At 38.4% G+C, this 27,647-nt stretch overlaps 1 protein-coding gene across 1 annotated transcript in view; it reads right to left on the bottom strand.

The window, feature by feature from the left end:
• tmem266 (transmembrane protein 266) overlaps positions 1 to 27,647 on the bottom strand; it is a 481,028-nt gene that overhangs the window by 94,740 nt on the left and 358,641 nt on the right. The window lies entirely within an intron of this gene.

Raw genomic sequence — 27,647 nt, 5'->3', positions numbered from 1 at the left:
TTCGACACCTGTTTAATGAAATATATTCACCCATAAAGTCTAACACTCCAGAGATCTTACTATCTTTGAATGCAGAAAAAGCATTTGGTTGAATGGGACTACCTATTCACCACATTGCGTTTTGACTACTTCAAACTATAATGCGCTACTAGACAAGGATGCATCCTGTCACCACTGCTATTTGCAATCGCCATGGAGCCATTGGCTGTTCACTTTCTAAATGCATCAGAGATAAAGAGGATTTTCAGAGAAGAACTTGAACAGAAAATGTCATTATATGCAGAAGATATGGTACTATATATCAGACCCATAAAATTCTGTACCTGCAGCCCTAACTGCATGGGCAGAATTTCAAAAGATATCTGGACTCAAAATTAATTTGAACAAAAGTGTGTTTTTTCCAGTGAATTCTCTAGTAAACAACATTAGATTGGACACCTTTCCTTTCATCATTGCAGATCAGTTTAAAAACCTAGAGGTAAGCATCACAAGTAAATATGAAGCTCTTTTTCAGCAAAATTTTGCTGTCTGCTTGGAAAAACTTAAACAAGACGTTCATAGATGGTCTACCCTCCATCTTACTTTAGCAGGGAGAATTAATACTATCAAGATAAATATCCTCTCTAAGCTTCTGTTTCTATTTCAAAACATCCTCATATACATGAACAAAATAATTTTTTAAGAAACTAGATTCAATCATAACTTCATTTATTCAGAATTCAAAATATCCACGCATCAAAAGGGCGATCCTACAATGACCTAAATCAGAAGGTGGCATGGCTCTACCTAATTTTCAACTTTATTACTGGGCGGCAAATATATAAGCTATAAAAACCTGGGCATTGACACATATAGGTGAACACACACAGGCTTGGTCCGCAATAGAAATGAAATCCTTCAGTACTTCTTTATACTCCCTGCTTTGTACACCAGTAAATACAAGTCAATCCTAACAAGCCAATTATCCTTTATTCACTCAGAATATGGAACCAGTGTAGGAAACACTTCAAGTTAGAGAATAATTTATCTGTGGCACCTCTACATGATAACCACCTTTTTCTACCCTCTCAAAATTACACAGTTTTTAATGTTTGGAAAATGTACAGGATTAAATCATTTAAAGATTTGTGTATAAATAATGTCTCTGCATCCTACGAACAATTACACTCCAAATTTAGCTTTCCATCAACACAATTTTTCTACTATATCCAAATTAGAAATTTTGCTAAATGAAATCTACCTAATTTTCCTCACCTCCCAACAATTTCTATTCCAGAAGATCTATTGATCAGTCTTGAGGACTCAGACAGCATTTCTATAAATATAAAAACATTTTAAATCCCTTCCTTTCAAAGATCATAGAGTACAGTGGGAAAAGGATCACTCACACAACATTTCAGAAAAGGAGTAGAAGGCAGCCACGCACAGAATTCACTCTAGCTTCATATGCGCAAAGCATACAATTATTCAACTTAAAATCTTTTATCAAGCACATCTATCTCGTTTAAAATTGCCTACAATGTTTCCAGAGCAAGATCCAACCTGCGAACATTGCAATCAAACTTCAGCCTCACTAGGCCATATGTTTTGGGTGTGTACCTAATTAACATCATTTTGGACAAAAAATTTTTAAATGCCTATCAGACAGCCTTGGAGTCACAATCCCTCCTAATCCACTAACAGCTGTGTTTGGTGTACAGTAATCCCTCGCTACTTCGCGGTTCACTTTTCGCGGATTCACGACTTTGCGGGTTTTTAAATACAAGTGATTGCCCACCTATCGCGGAAGTTATGTTCCAGACCCATCAGCAACAGGAGAAAATCCGCGATATAGAAAGACCATATAAATAAACATTTTTATAGTTTAAGCCTTAAAATACCCATCCCACATGCTTTAAACACATGTAAACTTATAAAACACACTTTGTTAACACATATGATATGTGGATGTCGGGCTAAGGATATGAGTAACATCTCACTATTATAAAACATTTTAACTTCACGCAAGACAAGACAGTGAGACAGGAAACTTGGTGATGTACAGGCATTTAAATTATTGACACGCAGAGCGACAAGCAGCACAAAGCAAGCACAAAGTCCACTTCTCCTTAGCGTTCATTCAGCTCCCCACCCCCTTGACAATGCGAAGTGGCAGGAGCGTACAGCGCTTCCGGGGAGAAGGGTTTGAGCGAACGTGCGTTCAGCCCTCACACACCCCCACTCCTCCCCCTCCTTCCGAACGCGCAGAGCGACAAGCAGGCATTTTGGCAGAAGCAGCACAAAGTCCATTTCTGCTCAGCGTGAGTTCAGCTGCCCCCCTTCACAAAGCGAGTGCAGACACATCGACGTCTGATCGCTGCGTGCAGTGTGCAGTGTTGGTCTGCGGTGTTTAAGAATGTAGAAAGTGTTTAAGAGCATAGGAAGTGTTTATAAGAGTGTGGGAAAGGTTAACAAGAGAGTGAGAAAGGTTTATAAGAGTGTGGGAAGGGTTTATAAAGCCTTAAAATATGTATAAATAATAAAAAAAATATAGGTCACTACTTCGCGGATTTTCACCTATCGCGGGGGGCTCTGGAATGTAACCCCCGCGATAGGTGAGGGATGACTGTACTTGCAGATGGGCTTAAAGTGGAAAAGGACAAACTGTAATTGTATTTTCTTCACTATTGGTACATAGACTAACCTTGCTGAACTAGAGGAATCCTAACCCACCTCTGTTACGTCACTGTGTAACTGATGTTATATACTATTTGAAATTGGAAAAAATTAAATTCTCACTTAAAGGATCTGTGCAAAACTTTTTTAAAACCTGGCAGGATCTAATCAATAACATTTTGGAATAAGCATTTATACTGGTGAGAAAGACTCCTTTCCCTCTTTACTACTCTCAAAGTTTTACTCTGGCTGTTGGCCTTCCTCTCTCTCTCTCATGGGTGGGAGTTGAATTGAATTTAGTTTTGTTAAGTTTAACTTGATTGTATGGAACGTTACATGCTTTTAATAAATTCAATAAAAGGAAAAAAAGGAGCTGTAACAATCTCTATGGTACCCATCAGGGTGTGCTACCAGACTGACATGGAACATTACAAAGTCTTGGTGAATGACAGACAAGGACAGTATGGTACAGGTCAACATGTGACTTTGTTATATTATTTTTAGAACCCACCTGGTTACTGTAAAGAATAAACTACACCTGTCCACTTAAACCTTGCCTAGAAGTGCAGAAACACTGCTGCCAAAGGCAATTTAACCATATGGCCTCAGGAATTATGTACAGCTGTTTCCTGAGGCTGCCCTGGAAGTGACGACAGACTGGCCTTATAAAGGTACTTTTTTCCCACCACTTCAAAGAGTACGGAGGTGGAAGGCGAGCAACATGCACAGGCTTAATCGACAGGAGGAAGTCAAGGCCAGGTTGTGAAGAAGAAGAGTTCTAATGGAAGGTAAGCTAGGAGTGATGGACTGAAACTGTGGACAAGTCACCATGTGGTAGTTAGGGTCTGTTATTTGTATAGGTGTGCTCTGTGCTCATCACATCTTTGTTATTTTTATCATTTCATGTTACTTTGTCTTCTGCCTTTTGTGTTTATCTTTCCTTACATTAAATCCTTCTTATTTCTATGTTTTGACTTCCATGGCTCTTCTTTGCATCACCTACTCATAAGAAAAGATTTTAGGCAATTATATGTAAGGATAAAGCAAAACTTTTAACATTGTAACATGCAAAGACACACCCTAACGTTAATGTAGAGTATATTGGACTCAGCAGTTATTTATGAAGATGGATTAATAGATAGTTAAACAGCACAAACAGGGAGGGAAGAGAAAATGGAAATGCTGAACCTGGGATGAGGTATTTGGCGGAAATCTCTTCTGCAATCTGTGCTGGCACTGTTACTCTTTTTAATTAAAAATAAAATTATATATTTTTAACTATAGTGAGAACTCCTATGTAATTGGAAAGTGATATCTAAAGAGAAGTGATGGAAAATACTGATAGAGAGAGAGAGAGAGAACTTTATTTATCCCCAGGGATATTTTCTTTGGATAGTTGCAACTGGTACAATACAAAAATGTATGTAAGGTAAAACAACCAGTTACACTAGTTAACAAACATCTATCCTTTGTGTCTGCAGAAAGCTGATGCTAGTTCATGTCAGTCAATCAAACTCAAAAACTGAGTCTATGGGTACAACTATTTATTGAATCAGGAATATCTAGCAGGTTGAGTTAGTTACTTGACTTCAGGTACTCAACTCTGCAATATTCTCAGTATTCCTTTGATCATATGTGCATGTGTAGTCTGTATGTTTCAGTTCCACTTTAGGGAATGAAGGTTAGAGAATTTGTAAGTGACCCATTTGTTTTTTTTTGTGTGTCACAATTTAAACAGCGCATGAACTTGCACATTTAGCTATACTGAAGTAGTAGTCATCATTATCTTTCCTCAGCTGCCCTCCAAGTTGTCTGCCATTGTCTGTACAACTCCAATCTTTCATGGCATCTTCCATGCCGCTCCAATTGTCCTTTCACTATCTACTTTGCCTCACACCACTCACGTGGGGTCAGAAGCAATACCATCTGTGCTCACTTTTCCTCAACTCCATGGAGTCAAAGCAAGACTGGATTCAACTGGAACTCGCTGCTAGCCACATACCCAACCCAGTGGATTTAAGCAGAGGAGCGGGTCTCATAAGTGCTGCTTTTAAGTGTTTGATCACCTCTCTCTGTCATTCACTCTCACATATTATCACCATCTGCTGATGGTGCTCAGGATGGTTCTGGTCCTTCTGACAGTGTTTCTCTTTCAGGACTGTGTGGCCCTACTAGAAATTTTATTCCAGAAACTTTACTGAAAACAACTCATAACTCTAGAACTGTAGGGAACTTCTGCCGCAGTTGTTTGGAGCTGATAAGATTGGATAATCCATATTTTGCTTGCTTACAAGCATAAGCTGAAAGGTTTCCACAACTGTGCAGTAGAAGACATTAGCTTTTTTTTTTTTTTGAGGGCAGAGTGGTGGCTCTGAGGCTAAGGATCTGCGCTGGTATCCAGAAGGTTGCCGGTTCGAATCCCTGTCACTGCCTACTCTGCTGGGCCCTTGAGCAAGACCCTTAACCTATAATTGCTCCAGGGGCGCTGTACAATAACTGACCCTGCACTCTGACCCCAAGGGGTATGCGAAAACTAACAAATTCCTAATACAAGAAATTGCATAAGGCGAAATAAAGAACAAAAAAAAAAAAAGATCGAAAGTTTAAAATAAATAGCCTGTTCCTTGAAAAGATGGATACCACTGCAGCACAACGGAAAAACATTTTACAAAGTGTTTGGAAGTGGGAGCAATAACAAACTAACTTAACTTCTCATGGGCATATTTCTGTGTTTCTACATTCCTTGTGCTATGGTAGAACATCATTTACTTCTGAATGTAATCAATGAATGGCCCTTTAAGTGTAAATGAAAACTAAATTAAAATAATTCTCAAAAATAATAAAAAAAATAAAATAGAAATTGTCAAAACATCATAAATCTAAACTGAAGCTAAGCTGAAAATTAGTTGAAAGATGAAAATACAGAAATAAAAACTGATTTAAACAATGGAAATAAATACTTCTATTTGATTAAATTGAAAAGGGTTAAACACCTTCAATCATTCTTCATAGCCCAGAGTTCATAGTCCTGGAATCAGCCTAGTCACTCTTCTCTTCCTCTAGCACTGCTATGTTGTTTTTTGTAATATGGAAACTCAAACTGCACACTGTGCTGCAGATGAAGTCTTTCTGATGGTCCAGGTTGGCTCCACGGTCCCTGGCAGCTTGAACTTGGAACCGTCAATAGTCATAGATCAAGGATGACCCAGGTCAGAAAAGAGAATGGGGCAAGTGTTTTATGCTTTGTACTGGACAATGAAGTGTCCAAAGTGCAGTGCAGCAATCCTCAATAAATAAATAAATAATCCAGAAAATCAAAGTCATTGGTAGAGGTTAAAATCTAATTAACAATAAATAATCCTTTAAAACAAGGTTAAAAAGTCTCAAAAAGCAGAAATCTTAAGCACTGGCCATATGCTTCTCCATCGGGCTCACTACCAGCTGCCTGGCTCTCTGCTTTCCACAGTTTCATGTTCATTTTTTACCTCTTTCTTTCTTTCTTCTTTTGTTTTCTCCTGTTTCCTACCCTACCCTACTTTTTGTACACCAGTCGGGTACAGGTGTTATCATCAATTTACTACTTGTGCATACTTTCTCATACACTTGCACTCGCATGTAACCTGAATCGCACCATCTTTATTTATTTAAAACCACATGATGCCACAAACCTTTCTCATCAGAATCTAAATAGGTTATTTATTATGTAGCTTAAGCATAGTTTTCCTAGACTTGTACTCCACACATCATGCTATGTAACCTAAGTCCCCATCGGCCTTCTTGATCGCTTCTGTAAATACTCTGGGTGTAGATAATGACGAGTCTGCTATGACTCCTAAACTCTGGGTGTAGATAATGACGAGTCCACTATGACTCCTAAACTCTTCTTTTAAGTTGTATTTTCTAATTTCAAACTACCTTTTGTGTATTTTAAATCTAGCACTTTTATTCATAAACTTAATACAATAAATTTAATTAAATTGAACTTCATTAAAGCTAAAAACATACATTAACATTCCATTTATATGATTTCACTATACAGTATAGTCAAATTATTCTGTTCAGGTGTTTTGGCCACACCCATTGTTAACCGGAGCATAACCTCATGCATGTAACCATGCCATCTCCATTGACAAACGCTGGCAGTACAAAGGGTCATACTGAAGAGCTCAGTGTCTTTAAAAGTGTCACTGTCATAGGACACTTGTAGAACCATTCAAACTCACAGAGCAAGACTGCCACCTGCTGAAGTGCACAGTGCATAAAAATGTAGTGTTGAACCATTCACAACAGAGTAAATAACTGCCTCTTGAAGTAACATCACCACAAGAGCTGTGCTTTGAGATCTTTATGAAATGGGTTTCCATGGCTGAGCAGCTGTACACAAGCCTAAGATCACTATGAGGAATGCCAAGAATCGGCTCGAGTGGTGTAAAGTATGCCACCATCAGTCTCTACAGCAGTGAAAACGTGTTCTCTGGAGTGATGAATTATGCTTCACTATCTGGTGAATCTGGATTGGCAGGATTCCAGGAAAATACTACCGTTCAATCTGCATTGTGCCTACTGTAAAGTCTGGTGACAGGGACAATAGTCTGGGCCTGTTTTTCTGTTTTTAAGGGTTTGGGCTAGACCCCTTGGTTCTAGTGAAGGGTACTATTGATGCTACAAAATATACATATATTTTAGACCATTTAAAATTTTGAGTTTGAGAAGATATTTTCTATTCCAGCATGACTGTGCACAAACATAGGTGCATAAAGGCATGCAGGAACTCGATTGGCCTGCACGGAGCATATTGAAAACCTTTGGGATAAATCAGAATGCCGATCGAGTGCCTGGTCATCTCATCCAACATCAGTACCTGACCTCATAAATTCTGTTTTGGGGAATTGCCAAAAATTCCCACGGTCAGATTTAGACCTTTAGAGGCCCTAAGCACTTAGAAGATTTTGCCCTCATATATATTTAACCACCGCATGCGTGTACAATAATAAGAGGAATCTCTGTGTGTAAATTCAAAACACACAGCATTAAAAAACATTTATTTTGTTTCCATATAAAATTAATATGTTTTCAACGTATGATAATGGTATGCTATGTATTATCGTACATGCCATAAAATTATCATACACATACAATAATTATCGTACTTCTGGTAATGCTGTACTGAGACTCTCAGTGGGCGACTGAATGGGACAGCTGACATGAGCAAGACAAGAACCATCACATGAGCTTTGGTGGACCATGTGGCAGTTACCAGATTCAAATTTTGTTGTATTCCAAAGATTAATATATATCATTAATGTCTATTATTACTTTTATATTATTATTTTTATTCTAGTATATACAGTATATGTGTACATCATTTTTCCTTTTAATGTGAGAGCACCTTTTTGTGGAACCTGGTTCAGCTGCACTATTGACAGTTTTGCACCATATGGTCCATGGTAAACCTAGCAATGGAAAATGTTTGTGGTGGCCCCCTCCCCTTGATGCCCTAAGCATGTGCTTATTTTGCTTAATGGTTAATCCAGTCCTGCCTCTAAAATGGAAAGCCTTACCAGAAGAGTGGAGACTGTAATAGCTGCAAAAGATTGGGTGGGTACTACAAATTACAGTAATCCCTCCTCCATCGCGGGGGTTGCGTTCCAGAACCCCCCGCGAAAGGTGAAAATCCGCGAAGTAGAAACCATATGTTCATATGGTTATTTTTATATATTTTAAGCCCTTATAAACTCTCCCACACTATTATAAACATTTCCCGCAGAAATTATACAGCATAAACCCTTTGTATTCTCTTAGATATTAGGTAAGATTCGTTGAAATTATGTATGTAAACACAGTTTATATACAGTAAAACCTAAATATTATTTTAAAGATATCAAGCGTCTCCGATATCACATATGTTACAACCATTACGACAGACAGGCCACCAGCAATAAATACGTACAATGCAAGAAAAATTGTATACAGTAAAATGTGTGTACAGTGACACTAAACTATGTACATGTAATAAGTACTGTACGTAGATAATTAATTATGGTTACTCACCAACAATGACACGACAATTTGTCCGATAACGATGAGTTTAAATTTTACTGCACAACAAAGGATAGCGTTGCAGCTCTTCTAAAGGAGCCTCTTCAGGCAACGGTGTAGTACCACCGTTGTTCTTCTTCCAGCACTCATCAATCCAAATCCCTAAAGCAGATTCCATCCAGACTACTGCCTTATCACGTCCACTTGCAACTCGTTTTACGCCCTGGTTAAAGGACACTGCGGCCGTAGATCTTATATGCTTTTCCTCCTTTTTAAATAAAAAGAATCGTGGACTCATTGATGCCGTAATGGTGTCCTGCAGCGGTGTAGCTGTTCCCTTCCTTCAACATATCCAAAACTTTTACCTTTTCTGCAATCATTTGCATCTTCTGTTGGCGCTTGGACACGGCCCCTGAAGCAGTAGCAGGAGCACGTTAATGCTGAATGAGTGAGATGAGACTTCCTGGTTAATGCAGCACTCCGTCGCTGAGCCAATCAGCAGCACACAGGAACTTAACTGCGTGCTCTGATTGGGTAGCTTCTCAGCCATCCGCCAATAGCATCTCTTGTATGAAATCAACTGGGCAAACCAACTGAGGAAGCAAGTACCAGAAGTAAAAAGATCCATTGTCCGCAGAAACTCGCGAAGCAGCAGAAAATCCGTGTTATATATTTAGATATGCTTACAAATAAAATCCGCGATAGAGTGAAGCCGCGAAAGTCGAAGCGCGATATAGCGAGGGATTACTGTATAACATCTTGTTTTGGAATTGGATGTCCACAAACTTTTGGCCATATAGAATACCAAATGTATGCTTATATATTTATATTCATCATACTGTATGTTGGGTGGCACAGTGGCTAGCGCTGCTGCTTCGGGGTTGCTTCCCGGGTCCTCCCTGTGTGGAATTTGCATGTTCTCCCCATGTCTGCGTGGATTTCCTCCGGGTACTCCGGTTCCACCCACAGTCCAAAGACATGTGGGTTAGGTGCATTGGCGGTTCTAAATTGTCCCTAGTGTGTGCTTGTTGTGTGTGTGTGTGTGTGTGCGAGCCCTGTGGTGGGCTGGCGCCCTGCCCGGGGTTTGTTTCCTGCCTTGCGCCCTGTGTTGGCTGGGATTGGCTCCAGCAGACCCCCGTGACCCTGTATTTAGGATATAGTGGGTTGGATAATGGATGAATGGATACTGTATGTCTCTACTTGTAAGCACAGGACAACAGAAAATGCTTTAGTCATATCTAAAGGTAAATTATTCATAGTTTAAACCAAGTTCAAAACATCAACTCTTCAACATCTCAACATCTACTACCTCCATGAATAAGGGAACAAAAACAATTTTGTAAAGAAACTTAGTATGGATTTGAAAACTGCAGTTTGATCTACAGTAATTCATTGTGTTTCTGATTGCGGTAAAAACAATTTGTCAAGTGAATTGTTTCTGATGAATTATCAGAACACACAGCTTAGAACCAGGATTGTCCAAGTAACAGCATAATGTCGCACTGAGATACGCTTGTTTACAGTGGCAAACTGATGTATTTTAAATATGCACATTTGTTAAAAAATATTTGACAGTATGCAAGGTATATACCGTACTCTTAAAACATCAAATCTAAATAAACTTTAAAATATCGTGATCTAACTGACTGAAAACAGAAATGTTGTTTCTCATTCACAAGACTGACAGTTTTACTGTTGCTCTGAGGCGGAAATGTAAACAAAACAAAAGAAAAAAAAAAGCAAAACTGCCGGAACAAAAGAACAAAACAGTGTAAAATCCTATGAAAGTGTGAAAATATTTTTTTGTTTCTCCTGCCTTAAGTTATTTAACATTAAGAAATAATTTTACATTTATTTTGAGAAAATTAAGATCAGTTTCCTATTTCAAGCAGTAACTTCTGGGCATCCTTGCCATGATAAGCTGCATCCTATCATCCAGCTTTAGGTTGTTGCCCTTTTGAGTACTATCTTGAAGTTGTACTTTTGTTCCAGTCATTCTGTAAATTCTTTCATATTAGTGTGTTCATATCATATTTCAATCGGCAGAAAGCTCTCTTCATAGTAGCAGTCTTTAAACCTTTTTAAGTAGCCTCTGTTACCTTAATATTTTTGAATTCAAGGAACATCTTACATTGCCTTTCTAAATCCTCTTTAGTCACACTTGTAGCTCTTTTCTACTCTTTTTTTTAAATTTCAGTGCTACTCCAAGATTTTGTTTCTCACTCTTGGTGGCTTCCAAGTAATATTGTAATATTTCAGACATTCCTGTTTTATCACCAGTTTGTATGGCTTTGCATCTCATAGAAAGTACTCATTTACTCAAATTTTATACATTACATCCTGCTAGAATTCAAAGACCTATCATATATTTACATTTTATAATTAACTTTTTTACTATATGAGTAAAAAGGTCACCCACCAGCCATGATGAAAATTCCAAATTAATTCATTTTTTCAATAAATTAGAAAATTACTGTTAATGCAGTTTGATGCCAAGTTCACGTTTGACATCAGCAAAAAAGTTGAAAAGTCTGCAGAATATTTTTAGCCTCTTACAGGAATATCAGCTATAGGTCCTCCAGCACAAACAAATGCTTAGCTTAACTTAACTATGTCTTAATAAATGGGTTATAGCCAAAGTAGGAGTAAAACTAGAGTTTTCAAATTTGAAATGAGCTAACCACAAAAAATGCCTACAATATAAAAATAATATTATACTAGACAGAGATTGGCCATGAACAGCAAAAGAGGGGATCTGAAACAGTTTGTGTGAAAGGAAAATAAATAAGAAACCACAGGACACTCCACTGCTTCCATGCCACTCCACACCCATTCCACATCCTTAAACTAAATCTTGCAGGCATATTGTTAGATTTTGTTTTATTATGTATTCCAAGACTTTTCATTACGTGGTTCATCAGAATCTTTTGTCCTTGGTTATGGCCAATTAGACTCATATTTTATTAAAAAGGTAGAGGAATTGCAGGACATGGTGTCCCCATTAGAACATCTTGCTCCAGGTTCTGAAGGCATTGCTACCCATTACTATATAGACTGTGCAGATGCAGGGTTGCTTTTTCAAAATGAGGCTGTTTTGTTGTGGTAAGGCCCTAGCGTGACCCTGTTTTCAGAACTTTCAAACTCTTTACTATGTATAACTTAACAGAATGCCCCAAATCCCATCTATAGCCCTTGTGTGTGTACTAATACCACTTTTACCACTTTACTCAGCCATTTTTAGGATTGACTGCTATTGTAGTTAAATACTTTCCCATTTCTTTATCATCTATAATCCCCATCACTTATACAGAGTACTAGAATAAGCAGGAGAAAAAGTTACATTTTTTACTCTTAAATTTGCAATTGTATGCAGAGTAAAAGAAGTGTGACAGCAATATGAATACAATCTAGATAATCAGTTCACCTTGCTTGCTTATTCTACCAATGACTCTATCTCTTAATATGTTGATTCCTCTATGGTCAAACACGGACCTTGGATGGAATGGCAGAGACACTAGAATGCCTCTATAAGCCTGAAAGTTTCCATTTGTGATGGTTGACACTCCTCTTGCACCAGTCGGGGTGTATTGCATCAGCTCCCTCTCAGGCATGACTCAGCCTCCATTCCATACCTGGCCTTTCACGTCGGCCACCTGTAAATCCCCAGGCTGTCTCTTTGCTAAGGGAAGAGGTGCTTATGCTTGTAAAACGTATCCTTCTTCCAGAACCTCAAAACATCTGAGTATCAGATCTGCAGTTTCGCAATCAGAGGGGGTGTGGGTTATATAAAAAACACTCTTGCATGCAATCTGCTATTGCCAGTTTAATACAGAGCCTTAAACTCTACCACCACAAACTGCACACCCTAGAGCAGCACTTAGCAAAAGTTCATTTCTGATCTAGTAGGGTCACAAATGTGCCCGAGCAATGACTAATATATCTAGCTTCCCCTTAAGCATTATCATTTTTAAAATACAACTATGGCTCAAACATATTCGATAAAGACAATTTCATAAAATAATTAACACCATATATGCTAGATATTACCAATTTAACTTTCCAGTATAGAGGATAAAAAGACTGATTTATGACATGAAGTGGAAACTATTCCAATCCTGTTCTGTTATTGTGAAGGCCTGGCTTTAAGAGGAACCAGTTACAGCCCTTGAGATCGCTCCTCAAAACATTCAGTGCTGTGTAATGGAGATGGTTAGTACCTGATGTTCCTTGGCTTACAGATATCCAGCAACCATCAGGATTGACTGACTGACTAACTGACTAACTAACAATCTATCATACTGTATATCATATGTATCATAGTGCTCACTCTGTTTCCTCTCACCACCAGAGCATTTCATTCAGTGCAGTGACCTCAGTTACAAAGATGAACTAATTCCAATCAATGCTTTCAGTCCTTCCTCATCCTCCTCCTCCAGAGAAGGAGCATTTCTACTGAATTTACATGTTTCACAAAGTGCTCCTTCAACATGTTGAAAATGTCACCAGTCAAGATTAGCATTTGCCTGTCCTTACTGACATGTACGAGGGTAGTCATTCTGAAGGTGAGATTTGAATTAAGCCTGAACAGACGTATTTGCCAGCATTTACCAATATGCCCTCTCTAGCAATCTGGGGCTTTCTGATTTGTTCAGGGCTCACTTCATGTTTATAAGACAACTAGACATTAAGCCTATTACAATAATGGTCGCTAGAACAGTAGTGTAAAGTAAAATAATAATAAAAATAAAATAGAAATGTATATGACAATATAGTAAGTATAATTAATATTGCCTTAGTGTAAAACTTTGTAACAATCTGTAATACACAATATCCGAAGAAGATATTTAGGAAAAATTTTTTATTTTTTTACCTCATGAAATTTTTCTATAAAATTTCATTATAGACAACATTTCTTGTAAATATTCTGTCTGAGTTCGGCAATAGTTCAGGCCTTGTTCAGGACCATCTACAACCTTGACAACAACATCTTGAAAACTTCTAACTCTTGATAATGCAACATATAACTGACCGTGGCTGAATACTGGTTCTGGCAAGTAAATGCCAACTTTTTCTAAGGTTTGCCCCTGAGCTTTATTAATTGTTATGGCAAAGGCTAATGTAACTGGAAATTGTCACCTTCTTAAGGTAAAGGGTAAATTAGTAGAGGATGGGGCCAAATCAATACGGGGAATAAAGACAATGTTCCCTTCAGCTGAACCTGTTATTATTTGAGCAATGATGAGGTTTCTTTTCAAGTTTTTAACAAAGAGGCAGGTTCCATTGCACAGTTCTCTTTTAGTGTTTATATTCCTAAGGAGCATAATTATTGCTCCCTTTTTAAGGTTCAGTTTATGCCTCGGCATTCCTGTTGGAGTTAGCTCATTAAGAAACTCAATAGGATAGTTCTGCATATCTTCCTCAGTTGAGTCATCATTTGAGTTTGAGCTGAGGAATGTCACAGTATCTCCTTCCAAAATGTTTAGGACCTCTTCATTTATGGTATTAACATCAGAGTTCTTTGGGCAAAGAATAGATTTTTTTTGCTATCTTTGAGACTTCGGCAACAGGAATTCTTTCTCCAAATAAGTCTTTGACGATATCTCCTGTGCATAAAATTTTTGAAGGGATTTCATGTCTTCAAGCAAACCGTCAATGTGTGGTGTATCACCATTGCCAACTTGGATCAACCAATTGCTGATTCAGTGTCGACTGAACGGATATTGTTTGTATGGTTAAGTACTTGGAAGTTTTGCCACAGTTTATTATACTTTATACATGCTTCGACAATTTTTGTCCGGTCACCATGAGGAACCACGGGAAGTGTTTGCCAAAAATCTCCACCAAGTAAGAAAAGTTTTCCTCCAAAGGGTTTGTGGTTATCCATTATTTGTTTGAGCAGTGTGTCGACCACTGCAGGAGCTATAGAGGGGGCCATAGTACACTTATCCCAAATGAGTACTGTAGATGATCTCAAATTTTCATCATCAGCAGAATTGAGGCGCATATTTGATATTTAGTTCTCAAGTATCAGAACAGGTAATTTGAACTGAGAGTGGTATGTTCTTCCACCTTCAAGAAGATTGGCTGCTATACCTGTGGAGGCTACAGGGAGTGCAATGTTACCTTCTCCACGAACTGTGCTGAGAAGGGTTTTGTAAAGATAGGTTTTGCCACTACCTCCTGGACCATCCAAGAAAAAACAACAGTGGCAAAGTTTGTAATTTTTGCTTGCAGACAATATTTTTTGTAAAGCTGATTTTTGTTCTCCGTTTAATGTTTTCTCCATTTGTTCAGCTGTGTGTTTTTGAAATCACTTGTCATATGTATTTGAAAGTAGATCAGTATTTGGCATTGTGGAAGGAAATCCAAAATCTTCACAGTTTTTACCATGTAGTAGCAGAATGTTGGATATTTCTTTAAGTGCGATGTTACAACATATTGTGCAATCATCATTGTGTTGTTTATGTTTGTGAACTAAATCCTCAATGAGGTATTTCTCATATTTTAGGAAAAGGTCATTCATATTTTGTAATGGTTTAAAAAACGCAAATATATGCAAATAATTTCCTAACTTGTTTAGGTATTGTGAATTGGACAGCATCTTCCATAGTGTTTTCCCACACTTGATCATCGTTAATAAGTCCTTCAGCTTTTGCACCCTCTTGGAAAGTGGGATAGACATTTCCACGTACTGTCCTCAGATCTTCAAAGGATACTGCACCCAGAACATGCAGCAATAGTAGACGCAGGCAGTAGTGCTCTGTATCTGATGTAAAATTGACAGAATACATTCGTCCAACAACTTTTTCTGCACCACGTTGACGTAATTTCCAACTACAATTTTCAGCAAAGGAATGTCAGAATATAATATGTTCTTGCTTTGTCATTTTGTTGATTTAATTTGAACCAAGCTGTCAATTGAGTATCACGGTGTGAAGCTTTCTGTACCGCTGTGGTAATGTCATTTGGGTTGAAAAACACTAATTGTTCTTCAGGCAGACGCACTGGTAATCAGTGGATGGTATGTGATTGATAATGCATTTCAAACCCATTCAAACGCCATGCTGCCTCTGGAGCGCTGACATACCTTGAATTAATAAAGGTCTTAATTTCATTGTGATTCAAAGTACCTTGTTCTTGAATGACAACATTAGCACAATCATGATCTTTGTACACATATTTAAAAAGGTATTTGACGCTTTTCACTGATGCGCAAACTTCAACATTAATGTGGCAATTGTACTTCAAGGCTAGGTAAGGATTATATGGTACACCCTAACTGTTATCAATTTTCTTTCCGTTAAGAATTATACTTTGGCCTGTATTTCTTCTCTTGTACTTTGGATAGCCATTGCTGTTAGCAATAGTTTTTATTTGGAATTCCTTCGGGAAATCTTTAGAGCATTTGTCATTTGTCATACATGAAGAATTAGGATTGAGTGCTCCACATGGTCCATGAATCATATGTTTTGTTACAATTGCATGTAAGCGAGGAGTGATTTCTATATTAGGGATTTCAGCAGAGACAATTTTATCTATCAGTTCTTCATTTTTTGGTTTACAGCTTTCTTTAAGAATGAGAAGTATGTGAGCGTGTGGTAAACCTCTCTTTTGAAATTCTATCATGTAGACCATTGCTTTTAGGACTCCAAAAATATGTTTTTTTACAGATATCATCGATTAGAGCTTTCAGTTTTAGGTGAAATACTCTTGCAACCAAATGTGGTTGTCCATCAACAGTTTGACTATGTTGTAGGTTATTTATAATCTCTTCCCATTTGGGATTGCATGTCATTGTAACAAAAAGATCAGGTTTTTCCATATTTTCTGACAATTGCCATAGCATCTTGATAATTTTGTAGCATGTTTCTGGGGCTACCTGCAAATGAAGAAGGCAAAATATACATTTTTCCAGGACTCAGGCCTGCTTCATTAAGTAAATGATCCATTAATCCTGAATATTTTTCAACGCACAATTTAGGCTGATTTTGACATATATAATTGAGTCTGTTAGCTTCTGTTTTTACATATGCATCAACTATATATTGCTGTGTAAGGCAGCCAGCATTTAAGAAGGGGTTAAAATCCTCTCTGTTGGAAAGACGGTAACTGTAGTATTGCATTTGAGTGACTCAAACTCTAGGATTGCATGACTGGTTTGCTAAAGTTAATAAAGCTTGTGGGCTCTTTTGCAAAGGTATGTCAATTCCCCAGTTTTGATCCCCATAGCGGAATAACAATGGGTAAACCATGGGTTCCAAATTAGGATCAAGGACACTAATTCTTTGTGTTATTCTTTGGTTTGTATTATATTCAGTTGGTTTGCAGTGTATAAGAAGATCTCTTTCAAGTGGTGGTTCTCCATCATCATTTTGAAAAACAAAAGCAACCTCATTATATTTAGGTGCGTTATAGTGCCTTTGGTCATTTTTGCGATCTTGTACTATTGTCATGGACACTTCCTTAATAACACTGCCGGTTTTGGTGGCATCCTCTTCATATTCTTTTTCAACTTGGTACAACATTTTGCAGGCCTCTGCAAAAGGATTGAATTGCGCCATAAATGTACTTAATGTTTGCATAAGCTCTGAATTTATTCCTGAGTTGGCAGAAATTTGCATTCTTTGCTCTGCAGCTTCAGAGGGATCTAAAATATATAATTGTGCAAACTGTCTGTTTTGGTCCTGTTGAGGATGCAGTGTTCCTGCTCTGTGACAAATCGAACCGTGGATTCGGAAACAGTATGGCCCATAGCCAGGAGGCAGAGTAATGTTAGCTCCCATAGATGCAAATGCCAGAGCACTATTTATTGACCTTATATTTTCCATGAAATATTTGCTGTAATGATGCTGACCTGTCATGAGCTGTTGTATGAAAGGATTTGTTTGAAGTGGTTGAAGATTTACTTTTTCCTTTTGAGCAACACTGTGTACATTTTTGATCAGATGGTCTTTCTGCTTCAAAATGTTTTGCTTGACAAAAGTTGCATATGTGATTTAAATCTCCACATGTGTGGGGTATGATGTTACCCTCATTAATATTCACCATATCATTTATAAGTGCCATTGTTTTTATTGTGGCCCTTGATTCTTTTGTTTCCACTCATTTACTCCGGGCCAGTCTCTGTAATTGTGCATGTCGCAGACGCTGTAATTCTCATTCTTCTGGAGTAAGACTCTCCTAGCTTTTTGTCTTTCGGCATCTCTGTTATGTTTTTGTCTTTCTCTTATGTCATTTATCCTCTCCTCTGTGGCTGTTGATTGATGTGTTGTGTGTGTCTGAAGATCTCTTATCCTGCCTCTTTTTATTTTAGCTTGTTGCTGATGCAGTGATTTTCATTCATCCTTCTGAGTTTTTCTGTTTTAGCGTTTTTCTGTCGCTTATTTTCTTTTTCTTCAATCGATTTATTTGCTCGTATTTTTCTTTGTCTTTCAGCCTCTCTTTTGTTGATATTTACTTGCTGAGCTGACCGTTCTTCCATTAGATGTTCCTTATTTAGGATTTGATTGTCTGTGTCTTTTGTCTTACTTGACATGTCCTTTTTTTGGGTGGCATGTTGTTAGTAGATAGTCACAGTAATATAGGCTTGTACATCCGTAATATTTTCTGTGACAGTAATACTGGCTTGTATGTGGCTGTAATATGCGTCCCTGTATTTTGTGCCTTTAATTTTCTCTCGCAGTACGGATTTTATGTGTGCGAAAATAAATCTACTTTTAAAAGTCATCCTATTGTAATATCATGAAAATTCGCATATTTTGTAAAACCGCGCAATATTTAATAGGTCCGGCCCTTTCTGTCTTGTGTGACGCGTCAGGCGGCCTTTGAAGCATCTGCTCTGAAGCATTGCACCGTGCCCCCGGGCATCCACACTTCACCAGAAGACACACACACACGGACACATGGATGCACACAGGGGTTTTATTAAAGAGGATGCATTACCAAGTGCTGATCTGTTGACATCTGTTTGCCCAGTGTGAGGGACAGCCGGGACACCTCCGCATGGGATGGAGCGGGGCATTTTCTCACCCACATTGCTAGATGTCAGCCTCCCAGCTTGTGGCAGTTTTCTCTCATGGTGTCATGAGAATTGGAGTTCTTTGACTCAGCCCTGTTGGGTGCCGTGGGCTTTGTGCCCATTCTGTGGTAGTGGGGGGATGGAATAGCAGGCTACTTGCTGCTCGTCTTTATTGGCACATTTACAGGACAAAAGACGCTGACAGAGAGGTGCGATGGGATTTAAGGTGGGCCGGATCTACAAGTTTTTTCGTAGGCTCTGGTAATTCTAGTGTTAATCTTCTTTAATCATTAGTATTTTACAATTATTATTATTATTATTAGTATTATACAAAAGAAGTGATTGTCTCTTAAAGGAAACGCTACCTCAGTTATATGCAGATGCCGCTGCATTCACTGTTTAAAGCTGCACAGGAGTCAATGCTGGCGGCTGGTCCTTCCTCTGCTTACCTGGTGCCACCCTACATAATTCTTTTTGTCTTTTCCTTTACTTAGTTGTAATATGTGGATAGAAGAATGCATTTGCATTTCTGCTTGTGATAAAAGTGATTGCATTATGTGTTGGCCTACTCCAAATGCGGGCTGTGTGGTCTATCACCAATGCATTTACAGTAGGCTTTTTTAAGGAGGTTAGATGCCATTGATGATGATGATGATGCAAGTAATAATGCTGGTGTAAACTGATATACTTTGCTTTAGCAACAAATTACTGCCTGTACCCACACTGCCACTTTCTCTTTACTTGATGTGGTTATCAAGGCACACTTTACAGGTAGTCTGCCAAATCCCAAGGCTTCACAGTGGTGCTATTTAGCTGAACGTCCTTCTTTCTTTGTTTTCTCTATGTGCAAGGCCATAGTTTTAATTTTGTTTTATTACTGTTTCCTTTTCAGCAAGAGTGTCCTTACTATTCTCTTCCATCCTTATTTTGTCATTGGTTTGATGCAGATTTTGGATACATAGAGCACATTTTTCTTTACATTTCTTCCTTTTATTTTTTAAGCACAGTGGACTACCATTAGGAGTGGTCTGAGGATTGTTTATGTACCCATTAGAAATTCTCAAAATGGGAGGAATCAAAATATTCAAAGGCTGATCACTGAACTGGTCAGTTTACACTTTGCAATCTTAGCATTTCTTGAATTGTGTATTTAATATAGATATTATGCCTGTTTTATATTATGATTACTATTATTATTGTATCTTAAGTGTTATTGTGAACAATTTATGAAATTTGTAAAAAAATATACAAAACCCTGATGACACAGCCTTTTTAATTAAACATGTTGTAGTGACCTCACTGTAAAGTTCGAGAAGGAAGACAGAGCAGGACAAAGAAGTGAAAGCAAATAAATTTACTTGGAACCACCTTAGTAGAATACACAAATGTAAACCAAAACAAACACTATTGAACTAGAACTATTAACAATGATATATGAACTTCTCATTGTCATGGCCATGACAGACATTGTAAATGAGAAAGAGAAAAAAAAACTGTGGTTCCCTCCCAGAATCCATTTTCCTTACTAGCTCATCCCAAGTATGCATCACTGCATCCAGGAGCCGAATGTCGAGTAGGAGGGGACATACTTGACAGGTAGGATGAAGTTTTCAAAATAAAAGTCTGTCATGAATACTCTGATTTTACAGCTTATGCTACATTTAATAGAGAAAATATACCATTTAAATAGAATTGACAAGGTAAACAGCAAGAAGAGTTAAGCCATGCTACCAAAATACAGTTCTAGACCAAGAACTGCCAGCCTAAGGATATGTTGAGTTCAAGCTGTCATTTTTTAAACTTCACTTCATGCTAAGATTTTTTTCAGTCTCCATTGCATACTGTAGTCAGGTTTTAATGGCGATTTCAAGGGTATGCTCTAGTGTCACAATCACTAGCTCAGATTTTATTCTTAAATTCATGTCATCAGAACCCCAACAGCGGCTGCCTGGTGCACAGCAATCACAGCCGCCTGCTGTTCAAGAGCACTGGGTTTGCTTACTGGTGCTTTTCAGTTTTTAGTTCACATTCTGGATTTTTATTGTCACTTTCAGGCCGTCACATTTTCCTCATTCTATGCTCTCAACATTTAGTGTTCATTTCATGCCTTCACTTTCTCTTCATTCTACTTTCTCACTTTTTACTCTTCATTTCATTCTTGACATTTTTAATCTTCACTTCTGGCCGTCACTGATCTTGCCCAGAAAGGATGCAGTGGCATTCACCTACCTATTCTTATTGCTTGCTGTTTGGCTTGCCTCAACTCTCTATTAATAGTACTGTTCATGACTCCAATATGTCACATTATTTGAATATCGAGCAGTCCTGATACATGCGAGCAAGCAACATCCAAGTAAACAAGTGCTTTGGTTTTCAACTTGAAGATGCAATACACTTTGCAGATCATTCTTCCCTTTAAAGGGGAACAGCATTTGAATTACCTGAACAATTTGTACTGTCAGCCTGAGCTACCAGGTGGCCAAAACATCTGGTGTGTTATTCTACTTTTTACATGTGAATCAATAGCTCATGTAAGAATAAAGACAAAAAAAAAAGCCACAATAAATGTATTTATTTATTTTAACATACTGTATTTTTTACACAGGCAAATCTAGTGCTGGAATTTCAAGCCAGCAGTTCGGCCCTGTGTGTCAGGCAGCATGGGCAATGGCAAGAAATTTCCTATTCACTTTGCGTCATGAGCAATCAGATGTTAACAAGCAATAAATCCCTCGTACTCGATACTGTAGTACCTTCCACCTGACATTGGGCTCCTGGCTGCAGAGATACCTTTCTTGCTCATTCAACCACTCATCCCCTGCCTTCCTGTTGTCACCCGAACCATCTAGAAATCCCTGCCTCTGATCTCAACTCTTTCATTCATGGTACCATCCCTTTTCTTCCATGCAATGTCAATCATTTTCCTGATGGCAGTCCTCCATGCCATTCACAGCCCTCCATGCTAGGTTCAACAGTTCTTAAGGTGTCAGGCTTCGGCCCAACAGGGATTCTACAATATTGTTATTTACTTTTTAAAGCTGGTATTCTCTTTTGTAAAATTAAAGTACCATCAATCAGTTATCCTATCCATGTTGTACTGTTATGTTTAAATATTATTTGAATTTACAGAATTTTTAAATATAATCAGTTGCTAAAATGCTAACTCAAATTTATATTCATTTACTGAACCTAATGTCTGTAGTAAACTGCTAGTGTTTTTTGGCATTATTTATTAATAAGGATAGAGGGGATAGGACAGGGGGCATTTACAGTTTTGCCTAGGGTAGCAAAAATGGTAGAGATGACCCAGGAACTGATGTTATATTTTCCAGTAAAAGTTGATTTTTGATCTATGGCTGCTGGTATATTTCCTAACATGAGAAGACAGTTGCAAAACATGTGATGAAAAGAGAGGTACCAATATTTCTTGTTAGTAAAGAATATGTGATGGGAGTTGATTGTTAAGATCTTCCTGTCCCGCTCTACAAGAAATTCAAGGATTGTGGCAACTCAGGTGTAAGAATCATTAAAGCACATGTGCCCCTCCACCACATAGAGGTAGGAAAGGTTGTTTTAATATACAGTATAAAGCATAAAAAGCTGATATCAGCAATGTTTACATTTCCAAAAGATATTTCAGGACTTCTTCTTTCCATTTTTTTAGTATATGGACCTTACTTAAAAGTATTTTTACAGCAAAACATACTGCAAATTTAGCCACTTAGTCCTGAACAGGGTTACAGGAGCCCATCCAAGCTAGCACATGGCACAAAAAGGAACAAACCCTGGACAGGGTGCAACTCCATCGCAGGGCAAATACACACACACACACATGGGCCAATTTAGGATCACCAATCCACTTAACCTGCATGACTTTGGACTGTGGGAAGAAACCCACTCAGACACAGGGAGAACATACCGACTCCATGTACGGAGGACCCGAGACGTGAACCCTGATTTCCTGACTGCAAGGAAGCAGGGCTACCACTGCACCACCCTTTACACATGAGTAATTTCTATTTATTAGTAACATGTTATAATGTTGAAGATGGTTTGAGAAATCTGTAAAAGGTTATATGATGCTAGTGATGAAAATGGGCACTTTGGAATTACAATTTTATTGCCCACTGACTTGTGACTTGATGATGTTGCATTGTTGCGTTTTTCTCTACACTAGGGGGCTTTGCTCCCTGCTCGCCGACCCCCAGGTGGGCGCTATGCACTAGCCACTTTGCGGCTCTGCCCCTTGTGTATGGGGAAGAGGATATACAATTTAAACAGATTATTTTCATGGGAATTGTTATATATGCATAATAGACCTAAAGATTTTACATTTCAGCGAGTAATTAACCATAGTAAAAAATAGTAAAACATAATAAATTGAAAGAAAATTATGTTTGATGTTGCGTTAGAGGTATTAGTTGCCATATACATTTTCGCTCTGTTTGGCTTTGAAATTAACACAGTAATGCTTTTTAAATGTATAATTATACTGTAAACCTTTAGTAAAAACAATATTTGGAATTAACTTTTCATCAATATCACATTGAATTTTGATTCCGTATTTGGAGTTACATTGTGACAACACAATGCATAACTGCCTGTGAGTGAATATCGCTCGTTTCTCTCTAATAAATAAACCAACTTTTTCAAATGTTTGTCCCTGTGATTTGTTAATTGTCATAGCAAAAGCTATTCTAACGGGGAACTGTAAATGTTTTAATACGAATGACATATCAAGATCTCCTCTGGTGTCTAATGTTATCTGTGGAAGATGTACTACATTACCTTCCTTGTCGCCTGTTAAAATTTTACATGTCAAACCTATTCTGAATACAACTAATCTCATCCTATTGCATAGCCCATCACTCATACCTAAATTACGCAATAACATTACGATACATCCTTCTTTCAACAGTTCTTTGGCCGGTGGAAGACCAGACAGTGTTAACGGTTGTAGATATTCTACGGGATATGTAAGTTGATGTTTTCATCTTCTGCACAATCACCACCAACTGTTTCAAGCATAGTCTATTGATACGCATTTAACTAATTTGCCGTGTAACTGATCAACATTTTTTGTATTAATTCGTTTGACTTCATCGTTTCTCGGTGCTAGGATTGCCCATGTACTCATTTCTTCTGTTGATAACTCTTTGGAATGAAATTCTTCAATAAGATTTGGACATAATAAGCCTTCTTTTATAGGGAACTTAATGTGAGGAAAATGTAAAAATTTATAAGAGCTGAGAGCGCAGGAACTGTGTCTGACAAAAGAATTCACATGAATGAGAGGTGAGAGAACTATGGGCGTGGGCAGTTAACCGTAAATGGTTGAGAGGAGGGCGGGACTTGAAAAAATTCCTTGGCAATAGTCTTGCCTTGTCTCAAGATGTTCTTTTATAATAGAGAGATGTATTTTCTTTTTGCACTGGTCAACATCTGATTACTGTGAAGATGCCTATCTGAGAATTGTTTAAATCTGGATTCTACCCTTTATTCCCAAATGGTGTTTTCCATTTATTTTATTGATGCTTTTACTTAATGTTAAAAACAAAATTGTTTCTGTATAACTATCATGTGAGACTGACAGACTACAAGATTTGTTCAGGGACACAGAGACAATCAGCAGTGGGAATCTATATCTACTGTACATATAAAATTAATATAAAATTGTAAAAGTTGTCTGTCTGCCATGAAAAAACCCACACACCCCTGGCCTTTGAAGCTTGATCTTGGTCTTAATCGACAATTTATGTTGTGACACACACAACACAATAAATTTGGCGTCCAGCTCACAACAGCTACAAAATGTTGCTTTGCCTCCTTCTTATGCCTGATGCAGACACCGCAGTGCACCTGACCTGACAGAATATGCACAACTGAAAAATTCTGTTTTGGCACAACATACACAGCCATGCATACACCACTTGCAGCAAAGGCCTTGAAGATGCAGTCCACAGTGGCAGTGAGTTATACAGTGATCCCTCGCTATATCGCGCTTCGCCTTTCGCGGCTTCACTCCATCGCGGATTTTATATGTAAGCATATTTAAATATATATCGCGGATTTTTTGCTGGTTCGCGGATTTCTGCGGACAATGGGTCTTTTAATTTCTGGTACATGCTTCCTCAGTTGGTTTGCCCAGTTGATTTCATACAAGGGACGCTATTGGCAGATGGCTGAGAAGAAACCCAACTTACTTTTCTCTCTCTCGCTCTTGCGCTGACTTTCTCTGATCCTGATGTAAGGGGATTGAGCAGGGGGGCTGTTCACACACCTAGACGATACAGATGCTCGTCTAAAAATGCTGAAAGATTATCTTCACGTTGCTACCTTCTGTGCAGCTGCTTCGTGAAGCGACATGCTGCACGGTGCTTCGCATTCTTAAAAGCTCAAAGGGCACGTATTGATTTTTGACTGTTTGTTTTTCTCTGTCTCTCTCTCTCTTTGTCTGCTCCTGACGGAGGGGGTGTGAGCTGCCGCCTTCAACAGCTTTGTGCCGCAGTGCTTCGCATACTTAAAAGCCAAACAGCCCTATTGATTTGTTTGCTTTCCTCTGTCTTTCTGACATTCTGTGCTCCTGACGCGCACTCCTTTGAAGAGGAAGATATGTTTGCATTCTTTTAATTGTGAGATGGAACTGTCATCTCTGTCTTGTCATGGAGCACAGTTTATACTTTTGAAAAAGAGACAAATGTTTGTTTGCAGTGTTTGAATAACATTCCTGTCTCTCTACAACCTCCTGTGTTTCTGCGCAAATCTGTGACCCAAGCATGACAATATAAAAATAACCATATAAACATATGGTTTCTACTTCGCGGATTTTCTTATTTCGCGGGTGGCTCTGGAACGCAACCCCCGCGATGGAGGAGGGATTACTGTAGTTTCGACATGACATGCACACACCCCCTCACACCACTGGCAACGAAAGCCAGTCAACTACAGCTGAATGATCACACTAAACAACCATAGCAACACAAGATCATTACAATAAACTTGGTGGGGTGACCAAGACTGCTGTGTTACATTACAAGTACATGCACCACTTCCTCTGAAAGGACAGGAAATGCACCGACAGGTGCTGATGGCGACCTGCACTGCACAGGCCAGCTGATCCTCTTCATCACTCACATGAAGTTCTTACTGCCTTATATTCATGAACAAGGTGACGGCACCCTTCACAGTGTGATATGGGTTCCAGTATCTCCTGATGGCTACATCTTCACAAACTCACTGTGACACGCAGTGAACAACTACATCTTTTTGTGTCATCGTGGGTTGGGTTTAGTCACCTTACAGTGACAGCGACACGTTACCCATTTTATTTGCAGCTGGATCATTGTCTGAGAAACGTATGAGTCCAAAAGTGGCTTATGCGCCCCTAAGACCGAATGGAACAGAATAATAATGAATTTTTCTATAGCTCACAGAGATGCTGCTGTTTATAATGTAATAAAAAGAGACCAATGGAAGATGGCACATTTCAGTGGGTAAAACTAATAAGTTACTTTTACTTTTTTTTGGTGGTAGACATTTATTCAAAATTATTTATGCAGTTTACTAATTTTAGATTTTAATGTCAAAATGATGTTGTTTGTTGCTTTGAATTAAGCAACTCTGTTTCACCTTTATAATATTACTGAATACTGCTATTGGTGACGTTCTGTACTACAGAGCTCTGCAGCAGTCGCTTCCAAACCATTCACTTCCCTCCCTACCCACCTACTGTTGGTCCTTTCCTCAGTCCTCATGCCCAAATACTTACAAACAGAAGGCAACTTTAACTCTTTGAGGGCTGAATATTTTTTCCAAAAAACATAATTTCTGAAAAGCAATGGTTTCACACAGAAATCAACATAAAACGTCTGTTGCTGCATGCCGTAGGCTGCCAGTTGGCCAAGAATGTGCGGCAGGCTTGCTACCAATCTGTCTTTGCGTGGCTGTGGCAGTATCAGCACCAGTCATGGTCGTGCTTTGCAATCTGGTTTCTACCTCTTATCATTGTTAAGTGACAGTTCTCCTGGCTGAACATTGCCATAGGCGTGTCAGCTATATGAACCTGTTCAGCACCACGATTAGCTGGGGACCAATCAGCTGAAGCTGGAACCTCACATTCGTTTTCGATCACTTGTATCAAAACCGGAATCCGACAAGTCATAGTCCAGTTCAGAGATGATAGGCAAAACTTCGTCCACAGAGTATTTTGCTTTACGCATTTGCTTTGATCTCTTGCCAGATGTCAGTGCCATTTTTGCTCTTGTTTGCGCCTTGCTACTCACACGAGCGCAGCAAATCTCAGTCAAACCAATGAAGCTAACTTTCTTTCTAGCAATGAGTGTCCAACTAAAATATAACGGTTGGTTTTGTCACAGTTTACAGTTGATTACCATCGTCAACTCCTCCTTTTGACAAGAGTTGACACCAGCCCTGAAAGAGTTAAAAAGAATACAAACTACAAACACACACAGATGTCATACGCCTTCAATAAGTTAAAAAGTACTTCTTCTTTTCTCCAATGACATTATAACATGCAGTACTTCAAGCTTTTGGTTTAATGTTTCATCACATTCTTGCATTGGTTAGTCTTTGTGTTTTCCATGCTGTTTTTTGACTTGCACATTGCACCACCTCATTTTCCATTTTCTTTTATTTGAGGACTGGACAAACACATACACACTATCAACAGTTCCTTATTTTTTGACATAAACTGAAGCCTCTATGATCATCCGCCTCATTTTCCATTTTCTTTTATTTGAGGACTGGACAAACACATACACACTATCAAAAGCTCTTTATTTTTTGACATAAACTGAAGCCTCTATGATCATCCGCCTCATTTTCCATTTTCTTTTATTTGAGGGCTGGACAAACACATTCACACTATCAACAGCTCCTTATTTTTTGACATAAACTGAAGCCTCTATGTTCATAT

The sequence above is a fragment of the Erpetoichthys calabaricus genome, chromosome 17, assembly GCF_900747795.2.
Source record: "Erpetoichthys calabaricus chromosome 17, fErpCal1.3, whole genome shotgun sequence".
In the NCBI taxonomy this organism is placed as follows: domain Eukaryota; kingdom Metazoa; phylum Chordata; class Cladistia; order Polypteriformes; family Polypteridae; genus Erpetoichthys; species Erpetoichthys calabaricus.
Note: the sequence above shows the minus strand (reverse complement) of the source record. Positions and strands in the feature narration are given on the sequence as shown.